Consider the following 22,570-nt stretch of genomic DNA (forward strand, 5'->3'; position numbering starts at 1 on the left):
TTGAAAAAAAATCTTGAAAAAAAATCTATTTGGCCTGCCTGTCACTGTGCTCAGTGTTCTGGGTCTCTGCTGGGGGTAGTAGTTCTCCAAATTCATACGCAGCCAGCTAAGTGTTACAGCAGACTTGCGGCAAATTATTTCCTGGGGTTCCGTAAACGAAGTCAGCCTCCACCCACAGGCCAATAAGCGGCACATTTAATTACAGCGTTCTGTTTCTGCACTACTGGTAATACAGCATGCTGAGGGGTAGGGGTAGGCCTATAGGACGTGGACGCGGGTGAGGACGCGGAGGCCCAAGTCAGGGTGTGGGCACAGGCCGAGCCAGTGCGGTGGCCAGGGGTAGAGGCAGGGCCAGACCGAATAATCCAGCAACTGGTTCCCAAAGCGCCCCCTCGCGCCATGCCACCCTGCAGAGGTCAAGGTGCTCTACGGTGTGGCAGTTTTTCACAGAGACGCCTGACGTCCGACGAACAGTGGTGTGCAACCTTTGTCGCGCCAAGATCAGCTGGGGAGGCACCACCAACAGCATGCGCAGGCATATGATGGCCAAGCACCCCACAAGGTGGGACGATGCCCGTTCACCGCCTCCGGTTTGCACCACTGCCTCTCCTCCTGTGCCCCAACCTGCCACTGAGATCCAACCCCCCTCTGAGGACACAGGCAGTACAGTCTCCTGGCCTGCACCCACACCCTCACCTCCGCTGTCCTCGGCCCCATCCTGCAATGTCTCTCAGCGTAGCGTCCAGACGTCGCTAGCGCCACAGTTTGAGCGCAAGCGCAAGTACGACGCCACGCACCCGCACGCTCAAGCGTTAAACGTGCACATTGCAAAATTGATCAGCCTAGAGATGCTGCCGTATAGGCTTGTGGAAATGGAGGCTTTTAAAAGCATGATGGCGGCGGCGGCTCCGCGCTACTCGGTTCCCAGTCGCCACTACTTTTCCCGATGTGCCGTCCCAGCCCTGCACGACCACGTCTCCCGCAACATTGTACGCGCCCTCACCAACGCGGTTACTGCCAAGGTCCACTTAACAACAGACACGTGGACAAGCACAGGCGGGCAGGGCCACTATATCTCCCTGATGGCACATTGGGTGAATTTAGTGGAGGCTGGGACAGAGTCAGAGCCTGGGACAGCTCACGTCCTACCCACCCCCCGAATTGCGTGCCCCAGCTCGGTGGTGGTATCTGCGGGGGTGTATGCTTCCTCCACTAAACCCTCCTCCTCCTCCTCCTACGCAACCTCTGTCTCGCAATCAAGATGTGTCAGCAGCAGCATGTCGCCAGCAGTCGGTGTCACGCGGCGTGGCAGCACAGCGGTGGGCAAGCGTCAGCAGGCCGTGCTGAAACTACTCAGCTTAGGAGAGAAGAGCCACATGGCCCACGAACTGCTGCAGGGTGTGACAGAGCAGACCGACCGCTGGCTTGCGCCGCTGAGCCTCCAATCGGGCATGGTCGTGTGTGACAACGGCAGTAACCTGGTGGCGGCTCTGCAGCTCGGCAGCCTCACGCACGTGCCATGCTTGGCCCATGTCTTTAATTTGGTGGTTCAGCGCTTTCTGAAAAGCTACCCCCACTTGTCATACCTGCTCGGAAAGGTGCTCCAGCTCTGCGCACATTTCCGCAAATCCCACATGCACGCTGCCACCGTGCGGACCCTGCAACATCGGTTTAATCTGCCAGTGCACCGACTGCTGTGTGACGTGCCCACACAGTGGAACTCTACGCTCCACATGTTGGCCAGACTCTATGAGCAGCGTAGAGCTATAGTGGAATACCAACTCCAACTTGCGTGCCGCAGTGGGAGTCAGCCTCCTCAATTATTTACAGAAGAGTGGGCCTGGTTAGCAGCCATCTGCCAGGTCCTTGGAAAATTTGAGGAGTCTACCCAGATGGTGAGCGGCGATGCTGCAATCATTAGCGTCACCATTCCTCTGCTATGCCTCTTGAGAAGTTCCCTGCAAAGCATAAAGGCAGACGCTTTGGAATCAGAAACGGAGGCGGGGGAAGACAGTATGTCGCTGGATAGTCAGAGCAACCTCATGTCTATATCTCAGCGCATTGAGGAGGAGGGGGAAGAGACAGCTTGGCCCACTGCTGAGGGGACAGATGCTGCTTGCCTGTCATCCTTTCAGTGTGTATGGCCAGAGGAGGAGGAGGAGGAGGAGGGGGAGGAGCATGAGGAGGAGGGGGAAGAGACAGCTTGGCCCACTGCTGAGGGTACAGATGCAGCTTGGCTGTCATCCTTTCAGCGTGTATGGCCAGAGGAGGAGGAGGAGGAGGAGGAGGAGGATCCTGAAAGTGATCTTCCGAGTGAGGACACCCATGTGTTGCGTACAGGTACCCTGGCACACATGGCTGACTTCATGTTAGGATGCCTTTCTCGTGACCCTCGCGTTACACGCATTCTGGCCACTACGGATTACTGGGTGTACACAGTGCTCGATCCACGATATAAGGAGAACCTTTGCACTCTCATTCCCGAAGAGGAAAGGGGTTCGAGAATGATGCTATACCACAGGGCGCTGGTGGACAAACTGATGGTAAACTTCTCATCCGACAGCGCTAGTGGCCGAAGGCGCATTTCCGCGGCCCAGGTAGCAGGGGAGGCGCAGAGATCAGGCAGCATGTATAGCGCAGGCAGGGGAACACTCTCTAAGGCCTTTGACAGCTTTATGGCTCCCCAGCAAGACTGTGTCACCGGTCCCCAGTCAAGGCTGAGTTGGCGGGAGCACTGTAAAAGGATGGTGAGGGAGTACGTAGCCGATTGCAGCACCGTCCTCGGTGACGCCTCTGCCCCCTACAACTACTGGGTGTTGAAGCTGGACACGTGGCCTGAACTCACGCTGTATGCCCTGGAGGTGCTTGCTTGTCCTGCGGCTACCGTCTTGTCAGAGGGTGTGTTTAGTGTGGCTGGGGGAATCATCACGTATAAGCATACCCACCTGTCAACCGACAGTGCCGACAGACTTACACTCATCAAGATGAACAAAGCCTGGATTTCACCAGACTTCTCTTCTCCACCAGCGGACAGCAGCGATACCTAAGCAATACGTAGGCTGCACCCGCGGATGGAAGCATCGTTCTGTATCACCATCCAAAACGGGGACCTTTTTGCTTCATCAATCTGTGTATAATATTCATCCTCCTCCTCCTGCTCCTCCTCCTGAAACCTCACGTAATCACGCTGAACGTGCAATTTTTCTTAGGCCCACAAGGCTCAGTCATATAATTTTTCTAAACAATTTTTATACGTTTCAATGCTCATTAAAGCGTTGAAACTTTCACCTCAACCAATTTTTATTTTAACTGGGCTGCCTCCAGGCCTAGTTACCAATTAAGCCACATTAACCAAAGCCATTAATGGGTTTCACCTGCCCTCTCAGTTAGGCATGGGCAATTTTTCTGATGTACATTAGTACTGTTGGTACACCAATTTTTGTGGGCCCTCGCCTACAGTGTAATCCAATAAATTTTTGGCCCACCTGCATTACAGCTGACATAACATCAGCTGTGATGGGCACTGCAATGGGATATATTTATGTACCGCCGGTGGGTTCCAGGGAGCCACCCATGCTGTGGGTCCACAGGGAGTTGCAAATGCATCTGTTTCCACTTCTAAAGAACCCCAGTCTGACTGGGGCATGCAGTGTGGGCCGAAGCCCACCTGCATTAAACATGACATTACTACCTCAGCTGTGATGGGCAATGCAATGGGATATTTTTATGTACTGCCGGTGGGTTCCAGGGAGCCACCCATGCTGTGGGTCCACAGGGAGTTGTAAATGCATCTGTTTCCACTTCTAAAGAACCCCAGTCTGACTGGGGCATGCAGTGTGGGCCGAAGCCCACCTGCATTTCATCTGACGTTAGCTCTGCTGTCCAGGGCACTGCAATGGGATACATTTATGTACCGCCAATGGGTACCAGGGAGCCACCCATGCTGTGGGTCCACAGGGACTTCACATTAGGGATTTGTACCTGCCAGTGTCCATGTATTAAAAACTCCGGTCTGACTGGGGCATGCAGACACCTTGACAGAATGAATAGTGTGTGGCACATAGGTTCCCCATTGCTATGCCCACGTGTGCAGCTCCAGATGGAGGTGGCACAGGATTGGATTGCTCATTGCTTCTGTACAGCATTGTGGACTATCGCCCCGCCCCTTTTAAAGAGGGTCGCTGCCTTGCCGTGCCAACCCTCTGCAGTGTGTGCCTGCGGTTCCTCTGGCAGACGCACTTATAAATAGACATGAGGGTGGTGTGGCATGAGGGCAGCTGAAGGCTGCGCAGGGACACTTTGGTGTGCGCTGTGGAAACTGGGTCGTGCAGGGGGGGTTGGGAAGCATGTAACCCAGGAGAAGTGGCAGCGGAGTGTCATGCAGGCAGTGATTGTGCTTTGTTGGAGGTAGTGTGGTGCTTAGCTAAGGTATGCATTGCTAATGAGGGCTTTTCAGAAGTAAAAGTTGTTGGGGGGGGGGGGGGGCACTCTTGCCGCTATTGTGGCTTAATAGTGGGACCTGTGAACTTGAGATGCAGCCCAACATGTAGCCCCTCGCCTGCCCTATCCGTTGCTGTGTCGTTTCCATCACTTTCTTGAATTGCCCAGATTTTCACAAATGAAAACCTTAGCGGAGCACCAGTCATATACAAAAATGCTCGGGTCGCCCATTGACTTCAATGGGGTTGGTTATTCGAAACGAACCCTCGAGCATCGCAAAAAGTTTGTCTCGAGTAACGAGCACCCGAGCATTTTGGTGCTCGCTCATCTCTAGCTGTCGTATAAAAGAAGAGCTCAAGGATAAGTGAGCAGGTGGAGTAAGGAAGATATCCTGTGTGTAGGAGATTGGGGAAACCTTCTGTTCGGAACACGGGGTCTACCATGGAAGAGTAAGAGTACCAGTCAAGTGAACAGTGGAAAAAGGTACTGATCATACCGCTACTATAGTGAAAAAACACCAGTAACAAAAACTGTGACTTATTACAAAAACACTCAGTGTTGTGTTGTGAGCCCATGGAACCACGAGAGGACTGGGAGCAATTGAGAGAGACTGTATATGCCAAGAAAAGATCAGAGAACACTTAAGAAGTTGAGAATAACTAAGTGACCTAAGGGCTCCTTCACACAAACATTTTGTTACAGCATATTCTATGCACGGGTTTTGCATGTGGAATACGCTGTACCAGTCTGCCATAGGTTCCCACGCTGCATATATTGCACAAAATACGCATGCAATACAGATCTAAGCATGTTCTATCTTGGCGCATGTTACGCGCGCATACATGCCAAGATAGTACAAAGCGATTGGCGGTCCGCAGAAAGTACGCAATGTCAGTGCATACTTGCTATGTGCCAGAGGCGTAACTTGAAGCTCCCGGGCCCCGATACAAATCTTGTAAGAGGGCCCCCAGCTATAATGCTTTACAAATAGTACTGGGTTCCCTATATGGAGAAGAGAGGCCTTATGGGCCCCCTAAGGCTCCTAGGCCCGATGCAACCGCATCCCCTGCATCCTCTATAGTTACGCCTCTGCTGTGTGCCACGTGACTGTCACATGTGGGTAGCACGCAGCAAATTGCGCTCGTGTGCAACTGCTTTAGTGTAACGGAGTATTTAAACATTTTGATACGGTGGTCAACAACATAACTGAAGATTGTTTTTTCAAATGTTGCTACAAGCTTCAATGTGCCGGGCCTTGGGCTGAGATCTGTAGTAGAGCTGCTACATTGTTCTGAACTGTGACACACTGTTGTAAAAGACAGTGAAACGTTCAAGTATTGTACCGCTGGTTTCTGTAAAGTGACTGTTACTTTGAAACAACTGCCCAGAAAAGCTCTTTTTGGTTTCTTGGATCCACGCTCCATCTCTTATCCCGCCAATTAGGCATCCCCCAAATGTTTGCAGTTTTTTTTTCTGGACACACAAAGCTCCTCATTGGAGTTGTATGCTCAAAACTGTAAGAAACCTTGAATCTATTTGCACAGTTGCATCATTTTTATTTGATATTCACTGGAACTATAAAATGTTGGTTGCGAAAGTCTACATCCCTTTTAAATTAAGTCAACTGTTTGGTTATATTTTATCCATGTACAAACACTTTCAAATTATTATGGGTTGTCTTCTTGTTTAGCATTTAGCCCCTTCTTAGTACACGTGCACCTTGTAGAGCTTTGCTCCTGCTCTGCTAGTAAGAGCAGTGAGTTTGCTACATTGTTGCTGCAGCTGCCCTAACCGTATATTAAATGCAAGGCAACACAGGACCGGATGTTCCCCTTCAACTTCATATATTCTGCTCCATCTGTAGCTCATTCAATGACTTGCGTGAAGACCAGGAAGAACTTGTTCTTGACTCAGAAGACCAGTTCGTCACCTCATGCCGTGTGTGCGACTTTCATCCTGGAAATATGATTTGATCATGAGGAGAGTCCCACCTTCACGCATTGCTTTGCACGTGTTGGTGGATGAGAATTGTTTCTTATTGATTCTCTCTTTACCAACAGATGTGCAGATGGTGACCAATGAAATATGGGATTAATTAAAGCCTGGTGCTGTTCCAGCACATTTATAATGGACGGCTCTACAACTGAAAACAGATGGCTTTCAAAAGTTTCTTGGCTGCTTAAAGAATAAGTAAACCAGGACCTACAACATAACAATATTATAATGTATCTATTAGAGGGTCCATTACAACAGGGGGATCTCCTGGTCAACTGGACCAAGTATACCCTAAAGGACATTTTCTCCGAAAAGTCACCACTGGACATAAATCCTTTAGTCGCTCTCTTTTTGGTAGTCAGTATATATCCTATATTCGGGCATTTCTGGGAAATTTGTTTCTGGGAAAGTGGAGTAACTGCCAATGTGGCCATCAGGGATTGTCTTTGAGCTTTCCTATGTTCCTTAAATGCATTTTCCCAAAATCTACAATTATCCGCTATTCACGGGATAGGGGAAAGCCTTATGATCAGTGGGGATCTTACCAGTGAGATGTCCACTGATCCTGAGAAGGAAGGGAGGCGGTTCTTCTTCTCACTACAGCTTACTGAATTCACCTCAGTGAGGACAAGATTGAATAGGGTGAAAATCGGGCATACACAGTGCCACTGTATTTGCTTACAATGGAACTGCTGAAGATAGCCGAATACAAAGCATTTGGCAACTTCCGTCAGCCCCATTAAAATTAAAAGAGTGGTGACTGTGCAGGCACAGCAACATTTCATTCAATCCGATGTCACTGCGGGTGGGAGAAGCGACATCACAGTAACAAGAAGAGGGGGACATGGGACTCTCGTTCTCAGGATTGGTGGGAGTCTCAATGGTGAGACCCCTACCAATTAGCAAGATATCCTGTATCCTGTGGATAGGGGGTAACTTTAGATTGTGGGATAACCCCTTTATCAATTGACTTACATAATATAACCTTTATTTATATAGCGCCAACATATTCTGCAGTGCTTACAAGACAGGGGGAACAAAAACAAAACCATGGTTACATGGAGTAATCAATTAATGGAAACAGTAAGGGTCCTGCTCCAACGAGCTTACATACTACAAATCATGGGGTGATATGGAAGGTAAGGGGGCAGTTGATTGCGGCTAGTAGGGATTGCAGTCACTAGGACAGGGAGCATGTTATCACGGGGGGTTAAGAAGGGTTTGGTTTAGGAGATGTGGTATGCCTCCCGAGATAGGTGCATTTTTAGAGCACGCCTGAAGTTTTGTGTGTTGGGGATTGCCCGGATAGTTTGGGGTAGTGTGTTCCAGAGGACTGGTGCAGCTCTGGAGAAGTCTATGAATGTATTTCTACACATAAATATGTGTATACATTTATACACATATGAGTTGTATATATATTTTTAAGCGATAAATGCTCTTTAAATGCGTTCTATACTGAGGCTTTACTCACAATATTGTATTACAACTCCAAATACAATATTGCGTCTGCATAGATCTATGGGGTCTTTCTGTGTCTCCCTTTTTTTCCCTTTCATTATCATTACCCATTCTTATGGATCTACTCATCTAGCCATGAGTCTGTAAACATACATATACGTAAGATCATCTGGTATCCAGGGACCGACATCCATTATCTATTACTTATTATGTTAACACCGGCAATCTTTTCCGATAACTATTGGTCTACTTCACTTGCTCAAGTGAATAGTACACATGCACCGATTCCACTGTGCTCAGATAGCCGAGAATGTCTTGCCTCATAGCGCAAGCACCATTGATTGCCAAAGCTCAAGCATGAGAAGAATACTGGGTATGTGCCTCAATGGAGATGAGACTGGCACTACCATAGTATAACGTATACTCGGTTGCAATTTGAATTCAGACATTAGTCCTTGAACCCCTTATGACACCAGGTTGGTGGTGAAACATGTTGGGGGGGGGACTATGATTGCTTTTAATTAGCAGAATAGCCTTTGTGTATATATTGTGACAAAAAATATGTGAACCATCTGTCTACAGTAGGGGTTCAGATGTTTGTTTTTCTTATCTTCGTGATACAGTTGGGAGTTCCTAGCCCGACGCTTGGAATAAGCTTGAGGGATATTAGCAAAGATCAATGTATTCCGGTTCTGGTGCCATTGAATTAGCTGTACAGAGGTCTCTGTGTTTTTAATGAGCTCTGTAGTTTAGTATTTTAAAACGATTATAATAAAGTATTGGTTTTAAGATTTAGGGACAATGATAATTGGCCTTTGTTTGCTGTCCTAGGCAATTTCCTTAATTTTATAAGAATTTATGGCCCTTCATTCTCCTTAGTGTCATTTGTTTTGTCATGCAACTGCTGTGCCTCCTTATGGCTTGGATGTGACTCAAAGTCTTCATATGTCCCTTGAAATACTGTATTGTGTGTCTATTTTCACAATATTTTCAAATATGGCAGCATGGGTAGTACCTATAGTACAGAACTGCAGGGATTTTGTGCACCTCCATATGAACTTTTTGCACACAGCCCTGTGTAGATGTCCTAATAGTGAATGATGACCCAGGGGCGTATCTATAGGGGATGCAGTTGCACCCGGGCCCTGGAGCCTTAAGGGACCCATAAGGCCACTTTTCTCCATATAGTAAGCCTAGTAGTATGGATAAAGCCTTATATTTGGGGGCAGTTACAGATTTTGCATGGGGGCACAGAAGCTTCAAGTTATGTCTCTGAATGATGTTATATGATCAAGATATGGCATTAACACATAATTGCTGGTGCTGTGAATGTGAAAAAACAAAGTGGTCAAGGCAATGTATCCTACCATAGAACGTTCTTCCATTGCTCAACTGTCCAATGATGCCGTTCCTTGCACCACTGTAGATAAGACAGTGCATTATGCTTCATGATGGATAGCTTATATACAGAGGCCTAACCCACTGGCGTAACTATAGGGGATGCGGTTGCACCCAGGCCCAGGAGCCTTAGGGGGCCCAGAATGCCTGTCTTCTCCATATAGGGAGCCCAGTACTATGAATAAAGCATTATAGTTGAGGGCCCTGTTACAGGTTTTGCATTAGGGCCCAGGATCTTATGCAGCATGGTTTAAGACACGTGACACACTAATAAGTCATAATCCATTTTAGTGATAGAGGAGTCCAAATACTTTTGGTAGGATGGTATATACATAGTCACAGTAAGGCAGGCGGAGACAAAAGTGATTTTCTCATACAAAACTGTACTGTATAGAAATAGCTACTTCGCTCCACAGGAGGGCACACAACTTCAAACAATGTAATAAAACATATTACCGTCAATGCACACATACAGCCCCGCATCTCAGCGGCCTTGGTGGTTATCTGGCAGACTTCCCACACTCACTTAAGTCAGTTTCCAGTGTATAGGGAGACCTCCCTGATACAGGGGCAATGTTTTTTTATTTCCAGCTCTGGCACTGTGCAGTTTTCTTGACCGTCAGACGTTCACCCTCTGGCTAGAACTGGACAATACTTTCTGCCTCATGGAATAACACTCTTCAGTGGAGTATCCCACAATATTTATGGCTACTTGCAGTCTGCTTTGTGTTGCAACATTATTAGCAATCATCTCTCATTACTGTGCCATCCCTACGTGCTTCCAGGAACAGTGCTGCTTTCTTGACACCACTCACTGGACCACTTCAGTTGCCTCTGGCCCCATCCATCTCTCAGGTCGCCTACACTTACATGGCTTACATGGGTTCACTTTTCTGAATAACCTGCTTCTTTCTGGCAACTCTTTCACTTCATCTACTGCTGCAAGTCTTTGTACTTGAAACCATGCCTAACACGACCAGGGGTTCTTTTCCACACCTTCATCAGGAGGATACAGCCGCTCAAGGAGCATATGCCATCTTTACTTTTCATTGAACCGTTTTCATCTTGGATTCCCTTGCTTGGCACATGTAGAGGCCTGATCTGCACCACCAGCAGGAAGTTGCTGCTTCTCACGTGGCTCATGCCATTCTACTATCTATCAAGATGGGGCTCACCAGACCAATATGTTTGCCCTCCTCCTGCTGATGTCAATGAATTGCTAGCTGCATCACTGGAGGGCCAGGCTTCATCCCTAACTGTTCATTGGGTTGGTTATGCACTAATCACATCACTGCCTACATCGCAAGGAAGGGCCAGGACTTCTTCGACAATTGCCAGATGTTGGAGCTATACTGTAACAACAGCTCCTCATGTTTCCAAGCAGGGGAGTGTTGAGTTCCTTGCTCCTTTATAGAAATCCACTAAGAGTAGTGGCCCCTTTGTTCTCAAGAGCGGTGAAGATTCCAGCAGTCATACCCTCACCTATCAAATGTAGATGTCACTTATCAACAATATATAACAAGAACCCCTCTATGAATAAGAGTTGAGAGCAGGCATAGCTATAGGGGGTGTAGAGGTAGAAATCACACCCCTGTACTGGTGCCTTGGGTGCTCAAAGGCAACTGTATCATAGGGGGTATGTACAAGGCGTTAATACAAGTATCATCTGTGCATAGGGGATAGTGGTTGGGTGTGAGCAAGGCCCCCTACACAGGTCCTTCAGTCACTAGAGCTCGGCAGGAAATAGTGCCAATGGTTAGAGTGTGGTGGCTGGAGAGAGATGCATTGGTGGAGATGGTCTGAGGGGCCAGAAGGCACTGCCAGGACTTAAGGACATTGTGGGACATTCCTGAGTGAGCACAGTATCTGAAAGGAGAGACACTGGGAGCCCAAGGAGACAACAGAGTCACGAACTGCAGAGAAGATTAAAAAAGGTTTTCCTGTTTTTTGTTGTGTTTACCATAGGTGTGTCTTGTAGTCTGAAAAATATAGTCAACGAAATTGCACAATTGTTGTTTATACTAACTGCATAGAAATGCAATGTGCTTAACCAGGTATCCACCTTCACGATTCATTTGAAGCATTTTTGCCCAAAGAGAGGGTTCTATACAGTTAGGAACCCATTCAATAAGTTTGCCTGGATGCGGCGGATGGGCCCACATGTTTTGGTCAAAGTACATTCTAAGAACCTTGCATTTTATGGGGTTAATATAAACAGTTGGGCAATTTTATTCAGATATTAAATGTGTATGAGCGCTGAGGCGTGTGTTTCTATTACTGTAATTTTCACAGCCTGGCTTACATGCACCTTCACATTTAATGTGTTTATTAGAAATGCTGACTCTGTCTTCTGTTCCATAAGAGTTGAAAACGAGCTTAGTTATAGGGGATGTAAAGGTAGCAGGTAGCAATCACATCTTGGTCCTGGTACCTCAGGGGCCCAAAGGCCACTGAACCACATAGACGGCACATGGTGAATGAGTGATCTTCTTACAGAATTTGCATTGATGCCCAGATCTCTAGAGTGAGTGTGTGTGTGTGTGTGTGTGTGTGAGGGGGGGGGGGGGGGCGGATTCCCTATATCATGACCATATGCGCTAATAAAATATATGGACAGGGTTTATCCTAATGCTTTGACTACATTTCCCATAGTGTTTTGCTTAATGCACAAGAGTGAATTCCAGGACTTATCCTTTCATTGTCTAGGTACATGGCTCTGATCCAGGACCTCCCATTCTGAGCTCTTTTCACTGTTTGTAAAATTTTACCAGAATGTGATATCTACGACTTTGAAAAAAAAATTATGTAACTCTTCCTCCGCTTCCAGCACTTGCTGTGCCCTTCAGGGTATATAAATTGTTGGTGTAATTTTCCGCTTATTAAGTATCCTGAAATCCATTAAAACGCTATTTAATCTCCGATATATAGTTATGTTAGGAAGCAGAAAAGCAAATGAGTGTAGTTAAATCTTTAAGAGATCTGACATGAATCCTGCTAATGGCAAAGGTGAAAAGTTACGTAAGGCCGACTTGTTCAAACGGGGATGGTAAAGGTAGAAGTAAAGTCAAAAGCTTTTAAAAGATTTAGGACGTCATGTATATATGGTGATTTATATCAGGTTGCTCTTATCATGCAGGTTTTGGGAATTTATTGTTAATTTAAACCCTTCCTACCCTACAGTGTTAATGTACAGCCCTGGGAGATGGTAGTGAAGTCCAAGAGCCACGCGTTTACAGGCACATTGGTTGTGCCTACAGGATGAACCGGGAGGCAACTGTGATGGACAGTCTCTTCTCTTCGTAAAATGACAGTATTGGAAAAAACTCTGATTATTAAACCTTTATTATGCCCCAATCAATAGTGACCATGGCAATTAAAAGAAGGGGTCTTCCTGATCATTAACCCCACCAGTAATGATCAGCTTAGCTTATGGTTGTAAGGAATAGTCCAAGGCCTGACAGAGGCCCCCAAGGCTGTCCTGTTAGTCTAAAGGGGTAATATTTATTTTTGTGGAAACCGCCAAGATGGCGTAGAGAGGCCATGTAATGCTGCCTAGGAAAGAGATATGGGAGATGGAAAAATGCTTTTGTAGTGCCACCTATTAGAAGATACGCCAATGTTCAACCTTTGCACAGGTCTTGGAACATGGCTAAGGATCTAAACCAAACCAGAGTTTTCTCCATAAGGAAAAAACACTCATCTACAGACAGTTGATTCAGACCACTATTCTGGCTATTTAGCATTGGGGCAATCAAGGAAAACGAAAAGTCCTTTTACATGGGCCAATTATTGGGCCCAAACGTTCCTGTTAATTCTTGTTCTCCCGACAATTGGGCCGTGTAAAAGGACCAATGGTTAGCTAATTGTTCAGTTTCAGCAAGCATTAAAAAAGTACATCTCCTCCTGCGAACAGCGAGATATACAGCCGACCAATGGAAGTGAACGACTGTAATAGCAGACATTTGTTCCCATAAGCAAATTCTCAGCTCATGTTAAAGAAAATTAAATGAGTACCGATTAATATGTGTGTCAAGAAGCACTCATTAGATTGGGCTGAGACTTCTTGGACTGTGAATAAGGACCCTAAACTGCGTTTTATAGGCAAACATTAGGCCTTAAGATGTTAAAGGCATAAATAGTCCATAACGCTCCAGGATATACATTTACTTCATGTAGATTTGGAGTTTGCATAGGAACAGGAGCCGATCTCACTCCATACAAAGCGAGTGCCGACTGCTGACAGCTGACACCCGACCACAACAGCCATGATGAGTGCTTCCATTGATCGTGTCTGTTAACCCATTAAATGTCTCTGTCAATTCTGACAGCGGCATTTAAAGGCCCTGGTCAGTATATTATATATGTATATTACACTATACATGAGAGAGGTCTATCATTAGGGCTCTCTTCTGTATATTATAGTATGCAGAGGAGAGATCCGACATCAGAGCTCTCTTCTGTATATGTATCAAAATACTAGCGACCACCTGTCCGTCTGTGAGTGCGTGAGTTACATGCTCCGTCCCTGATGACATTAAGGTGATATCATCACAGGACCTGTAAGCGCACAGCTGCTGTCTGGCTAGGTGTTCGTTAGTATTCCATTGCAACTGAGGCTGCAGGGGCTTGTAGGGGATGGAATACTAACTAACACCTACAGCAGCCGTGTGCTTACAGGACCTGTGCTGATGTCACTGTCATGTGATCAGTTACCTGTGTGGGAGGAATCCAGGGTCACATGACCAAGGGGTGATCAGTGTGTGCAGGACTCTGCTGTGCTGCTTTTGTTTCCTGTTGTATGAAGAATGTATATAGCTAAGTTGTAAGTGATGTACATGTAGCAGAGCTGTGTGGTGCATTGCGCCACCAGAAACACTGGTGCTATATAATTTCCTAATAATTACTAGTATTACACTATGCAGGAGAGAGGTCTGACATTGCAGCTCTCTTCTGTATAGTATTAAAAACATGTGTGGGACCTCGTCCGACAGCGGAGCTATGTAGGAAAGTTTCAATGTCAGACGAAGTCCCACATTGGATTGAAAAGGGTTTGCACTTGCTCTCAAGTTCACCTAGAGATTACAGCGGTCCAAGTTTATGTAGACTCTTGAGCAACAGAGTCATAGTAGGCCCCCTTAGTGATTTATAGGCCCTGCTGTGAGTCATTTATAGAATGAATAAAATATAAGTAAAATAATCAACTTACCTTCATCATTCTTCCATAGTGCCCTCTATTCTCTGCTTTGCCGTCTTTTTGCCAAGATCGTGCAAAACAATGCAGGCAGCATGATGACATCATCGCACTGCCTGTGTGACAGAGAAGGCGTCGGATAGTAGAACTGGAAGTGCTTTTCTTCCTGCAATCCTGCTGTCACAATCAATTGTATCTGCGTCTTTAAGGTACAGATTCAATTTACCTAAAAGAAGGAGCACTTGATCAATCCCACCCCTGAGTGCGCCCCCCCCCCCCTTCAGTTCCATGAGCCCCAGCACCTCCATGGGCTTGCTGAGTGCTGACACTGGTCCAGTATGGAAGTACATGAGTCCATACCATGTCTACATATGCCTCTGAAGTCATACAGCAGCGTTTACTATGGAATTGCCCCCTTTTTTTCCATCAGACAGCTTTTCTCGCTGTAATAGCATGGCTAGAAATTTTTTGAAGTCTGGATATTAAGGTGTCAACTTCCTGCTTATATGTAATCAATGTCCATCCCAAAAAGGAATATTCTAACCATAATTTTATGGTCCATTTCAAGTAATAGCACAGATATTTTTTAGCACTATCAAGAAACAATCAAACTTCATTATCAATGATAATGTATAAAAGGGCAATCAAGGTAACACATAACTACCAGGCTTCAAGCAGTAATATGCCAGGAGAGTGCTGTAAAAGTCTATTTAATACCGTGTTTCCCCGAAAATAAGACAGTGTCTTATATTAATTTTTGTTCAAAAAGGTTTAACTTTTTTACATGTATAGCTGCCTGGACACTATTTAAATTGACTTTTTTAATTAAAGGGGTTGTCCCGCGAAACAAAGTTGGGGTATACACTTCTGTATGGCCATATTAATGCACTTTGTAATGTACATTGTGCATTAATTATGAGCCATATAGAAGTTATTCACTTACCTGTTCCGTTGCTAGCGTCCTCGTCTCCATGGTGCCGTCTAATTTTCAGCGTCTAATCGCCCGATTAGACGCGCTTGCGCAGTCCGGTCTTCTCCCTTCTGAATGGGGCCGCTCGTGCCAGAGAGCTGCTCCTCGTAGCTCCGCCCCGTCACGTGTGCCGATTCAAGCCAATCAGGAGGCTGGAATCGGCAATGGACCGCACAGAAGACCTGCAGTCCACCGAGGGTGAAGATCCCGGCGGCCATATTCGCAAGGTAAGTAAGAAGTCACCAGAGCGCGGGGATTCGGGTAAGTACTATCTGTTTTTTTTTTTAAACCCCTGCATCGGGTTTGTCTCGCGCCGAACGGGGGGGCTATTGAAAAAAAACAAAAAACATTTCGGCGCGGGACAACCCCTTTAACTGTCAGCAGGGCTTAATTTTGGAGTAGGGCTTATATTTCAAGCATCCTCAAAAAGCCTGAAAAATCATTTTGCATCCTCAAAAACTCTGGAAAATCATGCTAGGTCTTATTTTTTAGGGTATGTCTTATTTTCAGGGAAACGGGGTAGGTTTGCACACTTATTCTGATGCACATTCAGTCTACACAAGCCTAAAAATTCTGAGGAGCTGTGAGCCTATAATAAACTACAGTACAAATAACTAACTTTACGCAGAAAATATGGAATATAGTGTATTGGGAGAAAAGCCTTTTTTTAAACTCCTTAAGCACCAGGCTGTTTTGTACCTTAAGGACCAGGCACTTTTTAGGGATTTTACTAGAGATGAGCGAGCATACTCGCTAAGGACAATTACTCAAGCGAGCATTGTCCTTAGTGAGTACCTGCCTGCTCGGAAGAAAAGATTCGGGCGCCGGCGGGGGTGAGCGGTGAGTTGCGGGAGTGAGCAGGGGGGAACGGGGGGGGGGGGGGGGGAAAGAGATTTCCGCTCCATTCCCCCCTGCTCTCCCCCGCCGCTTCCCACCACCCAAACCTTTTCTTCCGAGCGGGCGGGTACTCGCTAAGGACAATGCTCGCTCGAGTAATTGTCCTTAGCGAGTATGCTCGCTCCTCTCTAGATTTTACCCATGTGGTGGTTTTACTGCCCTATTTTTTTCTCCTTCTGCTACCAAAATTATTTTTGCTGCGTCTTTTTCCCTGTGACATATTGGGCTATTTTTTTTTTAAATATCTTTTTCACTGACTTTCTTTTCCATTTTTTTAAATTGGGGGAAAAAGTTCGGGCAATAAATCCTCCAACCATCTACTATTGCTGTCTTAGACCGAGGATAGGCCATAAATAGTTTACAACTAGACCACCACTTAAATGTTGGGTTGGAAGTCTGATTTTTGATAGATTGTGTGAAAGAAAGCAGAGTCTTGGAGCAATCATTGAAGTCAATTGTAAAATTCCAACTACCTGCAGCCACCTATAGGTGAAGCCATGGAGCTTATCATTATTGTTAGAGTTCGCTGCATTGGCCCCCAGCTTACCCCTCCTGGTGGTTATGGCACGCCTTTTGCTCCTGTCTTCAGCAGACTTCCTGCTCTTGGGTCTGCCCAGTCACTGACAGTGGCCCAGAGGCATATTATCAATTTCTGTAACAGCTCAGCCGTATTCAGCAATTCCAGCAACCTGATTGGTTCTAATTCACAATTCCAGCAACCTGATTGGTTGTTTGGGTTGGCTGCTTCAACCTGATTGGTTGTTTGGGTTGGCTGATCCAACCTGATTGGTTGTTAGGGCTGAGCTGTTACAGAAATTGTTAATATGCGGCCCGGAGGGCACACGCACACACCGCTATACTCTTAAAGGCCCATGTGCATCTTGCAAATTCCTCCCCTACAAATCACCTGGTGCCATTTGCTATATCACATATCCTCACCAGTTGGAGTATACCTGAGCTATTTTGATCCTGCTTAAGATGCTATTCAAGTGTATTCTGATTCACTGGTTTCTGACTTTGTTGCATTCGCCACTCCTGATCAATGTTTGTTATACTGACAACACTTCTGTCTGCTGCCTGCTTCAGCCTTGGGGCTGCTGTACCATGCTGAACCCATTTTGTGTGTCCAAACCTATAGCTAGGCTCTTTTTTTGAAGTTATGCCACCTGCCCCAACCCAGATTGATCTGACTATGCCTTTGATGACACGCTCAGGTATCGCACCTTGCTCTACTGTAGCATCAGCTGCCATATTACTGTCACCACTTCTAGAGTAATGCCCATGAAATCCCACAGCAAACCCATATCCCAACAGATTGGGTAAAGAGTGAGGACCAGCATTTCTCAGGTGTCACCTCTGAATTTGGCCCTAAGACAAATGAGTGCGTGTTACAGTGAATCTAAGTCTGCTGATCCTGAGAATTCTACATGTAGCTGGAGAGCCATGAAATTTCATAAAAGTAACTCACTTCTACATGGCTCCTTGTTTAATGCCCTTTCAGGTAGTTCCATATTTAAACATTTTTCCTATGCAATCATTTTTTCATTCATTTTCTATTTTACTTTAGCCTAGTGTAAACTTGACCTAAATAACTTTTGGGGAGCCGTACTGCAGAGCACAAATCCAAAAATGTAACCACATCCTTCCAAAAATATGACCAAAAGCCAGACCATGGCAAATTCACCTGAAACAACAAAATTGTAGCATTTACTAGAGTGTGGTTGAAAAATTTCCAAAATGGATAAAAATTAAAATTAAGAAAATCACTTTCAATTAATGTAAAATTCTAAAATTTGGACCAAGTTATTTGAAAAATTAAACAGTGCTTCATACATAAAAGCTGAGCGAATTTAATATATTCTTTGATGAAAGGGATCTTTATTTTAGGTGGAATTTGGTAAAAATATAGTTATACCACACTCATCTCTTATAGTAAAGTAACATTTTCATTTTGGTCAACACAAATTAATTAGTTGGCATCTGCTGTGTGACCATGATACCTGTTAGGACATGCTCAAGTATGCCCAAATAGTTGGCTGTGTACTATTATTACATAAGGTAATGTACCGGCATAGACACTCAATGACCGCTTTACTAGAGACACCAGTCCTCTCATGATTGGAGTTTTCCTGTACAGAAATTAGACCCCTGACCACAAAGTGCAGCATAAATTGAAGTGAGCAAGTTTTCTGCGAAGATACATTAGAAGGGGAAAATTGGATGATCTAAGTGGCTTCTAATGGGGCCTGGTCATTGACGCTAGATTAGCCAGGATTTCACTGCCAACCTTGTGGGATGTTCTCATGCAATGTTGCTCGGTGTAAGCAAAAAAAACATTCAACAAAAGGGGACCTGGTGGATGTGAACAACTCATGGATGAAAGGGGTCAGAAGAGGATGTCAAGCATAATTTGGATGAATAGGCAGTACATAGTCAAGCAAATTGCAGACAAATACAGTGCTGGTAATCCGAGTAACATGTCCGAACATACAACTCATTCTTCCTTAGCACAGATGGGCTATAACAGCAGATGACCGGTTCCAGCTCCATTGCTGTCTAAGAGAAACAGAAAGGCATAACTCCAGCAGGCAAAAGAGCACAAAAATTGGATCACTGAACATTGGAAAATCATCACCTGGTCGGATGCATCTAGATTTCTGTTGCACTATGCTGATAGCAGGTCAGAACTTGGCACAAGCAGCATGAATTGATGACCCCTTCCTGTTGCTGGCTAGAACTTGTCAATATCTCCTAGCTATACTCCATTACATCACATCAAACAAAATCATAATTAACAATCCTTCTTTGTGATGTAAAAACAAAAACAAAATTTCTGTTAAAAAATATCAGTAAAAAAGAAAAGCATGTAAATTGGAGATGAGTGAGCAGACTCACGAAGGGCAATTACTCGAGCGAGTATTGCCCTTAGCGGGTACCTGCCCGCTCGGAAGAAAAGATTCGGCTGCAGATGCGGGTGACAGGTGAGTTGCGACAGGGAGCAGGGAGGAGCGGGGGGGAAGAGAGGGAGAGGGAGATCTCCCCTCCATTCCTCCCCACTCTCCCCTGCCACTCCCCGCCCGCCGCCGGCAGCCGAAACCTTTCTCTCGAATGGGCAGGTATTCGCTAAGGGCAATGCTCGCTCATCACTAATGTAAATGTCTTTTTTACATGTTGTACAATTTTTTTTTATTTCCATAATTTTTTATTGGAGATATTCAAAATGATTACAAATTGACAAAATATGCAACATAAAGTGTTGTAAACAGTATGTCGTACAATTACATATGTCAAATTGGACTTGCAAGATAAGAATAAGAATCCCTACTCTCACTAGAGACCGAAAAAGGGACACTGGCGTGCCTGGATGGAAAAGGCAGACGCAAATAACCAACACGAACAATACTAAGCTGCAGGGGCTTAACTAGAGGCTCATGGGCCCGGGTGCAGAAGTTCAGCTTGGACCCCCTCCCCATGCCCTTAGGCTAGATTTACAAGGGCGATCGCAAAATTGCAATTTTTCCCATGGAGATGTCTGAGTGTCAGCGATGCTTTTTTTCACAAAAACATTGCCATCGCCTGCAGTTTTTTTGCGGGAAAGACAATAGGACTTTCTAAAGTTAAAAGTCGCATTGCACTAAAATGGGAAGTTCGTGCGATACGATAAAACGAAGGCTCCATAGGGAAACATAGGTGAAAAAAAAGAGCAGAACGCACAAAGACAGGGCAGGCAGTGATTTTTTTTTTGCACGCAACATCACATCAGTGAAAACATCGAAAATGTGAAAGAAACCATTGAAAAGCCTGGGCTTCATAATTCTGCGTCATAACCCGTGTGAAACTGGTCTTCGGGTCTGTGCCCAAGTAGTGGAAAACAGCTCTTGTTTCAATCGGACGATCTGCACAAAATTTTGCATCAAAACCACAGAAGAAAATTGAAAGGGTGAAATCTGCTGCGGATACACATACAAACCTGCGCCAAAGCCTTCACCATTGGCGCGGATTTTGACATTTTTTTCTGATGTGGTTTTGATGTGGAACTTGGTGTGAATTGTCCGCTGCGGACAATCTGCACATTTTACGTACTTGGGAATATACCCTTAGGCCACACACAACACAACACAACTTGGGAATATACCCTTAGGCCACACACAACACAACACAACACAACTTGGGAATATACCCTCAGGCCACACACAACACAACACAACACAACTTGGGAATATACCCTTAGGCCACAACACACAACACTTTTTTACAGCATGTACCGCGGCGTTTCAAACACTACGGTAAACGCTGTACAATGCGCCTTTATTGATTTCAATGGAACTTGGCAGACTAACGTTCGGATGAGGCGTTTCTAACACCGCGATTTTCGAAAGCTGTCTGCTCTATTTTCATGTATTTAAGCACTTTTTAACACACCTCATCACCCATTATAATGATGGAGTGCGTAAAAATCGCAGTGTAGAGCTGTACAATGTGTTCTTAACCCCCTAAGGACACGGCCTATTTTGGGCTTGAGGACGCAACGATTTTTGGCGGATTTTCATCTCCATTTTTCAAAAGCCATAACTTTTTTACTTTTCCGTCGACGCGGCCGTATAAGGGCTTGTTTTTTGCGTGGCGAACTGTAGTTTTTGATGGTGCCATTTTTGGGTGCATAATTCACAGGGGCAGTAGTCTAACAGTAATCTTGGAGCCCTTCACAGTTTAGACTGATTAAAATAAATAATTTTATTATAGAATGCTAAAAAACATATACCACTCTAGGGCACACCTGACATAGAACAAAAAACAAAACCAACAACGGGTAGCGTGCTAGATGGGTTGGTGGCCAAATTAGATTGTAATATTGGCGACCAACTCACATATACTCCAAACAAGGTTACTGTGGGGCCGTTCACTAATGCCCCCAGTGGCCAACTAGTGTAAATGGCTCTCCCTAAATTAATAGGCTCAATATGGATGTTAGTAGCCTATTATGTACCAGGAATATTTGTCAAGGTGACAGTGGGGAATTCACAAAGCCACCTCGTAATAGTGTGGTACTGGAATTAGCGGGAGCGTGTAAGACCTAGTAAATAAAGATGTACAAGGGTCCTATTTGTTATTACACTAAATGTAAGTTCGGGTTTGGTTCCCTTTATAGGATTGATTCTCCTATTTACTTTAGATGTGAATTAGGGTTTCATTCCCTTTTATAGAATAAATTCTTCGACGCATTTCCCCGTGAATGCCACGGATCATCAGGAATCTACATAGATGGCGGCAGGGAAGGGGTTAACAGCAGGGGGCGCATCTCCATGGCTGTCTCTGCTCCTTCTGACACAGAATGCCCATGCATGGTTCACCCCATGCCCCTTCATGGCTGTCTCTCCCTCTTCTGACACAGGATGCCCCTACCTGATTCCCTTCCCCCTCTCACACTGCCTGCTGCTTTGACCCCCCTCTCCCACTGAGACAGACATGTGTAATTCAGTACTTACACTTTCTGTCAGGTTGCTGCCGCTGTGTGTCGGCCGCTCCACCTCCATTCCCCTGCTGGCTGAGGGCATGACTGTAGGAGTCGGGGGAGGGCAGCAATGTGTAGAGCCCCCAGTCTGCCTGCTGACTGACTTCCTCTAGCTCCTCTGTGCACCGCAGGGAGCTTCTCCTGCATGGAGACACTTCCTCCCAAACCTCCGCTCAGACTCCTCCCCTCTGGTGATCGTGGAGGAGAACAAGACAGGGGAGGAGACTGAGCGGGGGTCCGTGAGGAGGCGCTAGCATGCAGGAGAAGCCGCAGAGCGCCTAGTGACAGTAACTCTGCAGTCAGTCAGTGTGTGGAAAGGATGCCCTTTGGGCCCTCCTGACTTAGGGACAGGGTCGTGATTGCGACTTCAGCAACTCCTATATGTACGCCAGTGCTAAGCTGAACTGAGGCAGATGGGAAAATCTGGCGGATAATAGCAAGTGTAGCAGACAAGCTGACAGGTGCAGGAGACTTAGGAAAAACCCTATGAACCCTCCATGTAGCTGGCAAATCAAATTCATAAGCAAGCGGGTTTACTACATGCGTGATGACAAAGGGACCCACGTAACGCAGCGCCAGTTTCAAAGACGGAACCTTCTATTTGAGATTTCTAGAAGACAAATATATCTTCAGTCCCACCCTGTAAGGTTTGGATACTGACAGACTCCTTCCACTACGCAACTGCATACGAGCCCCCGTTGCTTCCAGG

This window comes from Eleutherodactylus coqui, chromosome 9 (genome assembly GCF_035609145.1).
Source record: "Eleutherodactylus coqui strain aEleCoq1 chromosome 9, aEleCoq1.hap1, whole genome shotgun sequence".
Lineage (NCBI taxonomy): Eukaryota > Metazoa > Chordata > Amphibia > Anura > Eleutherodactylidae > Eleutherodactylus > Eleutherodactylus coqui.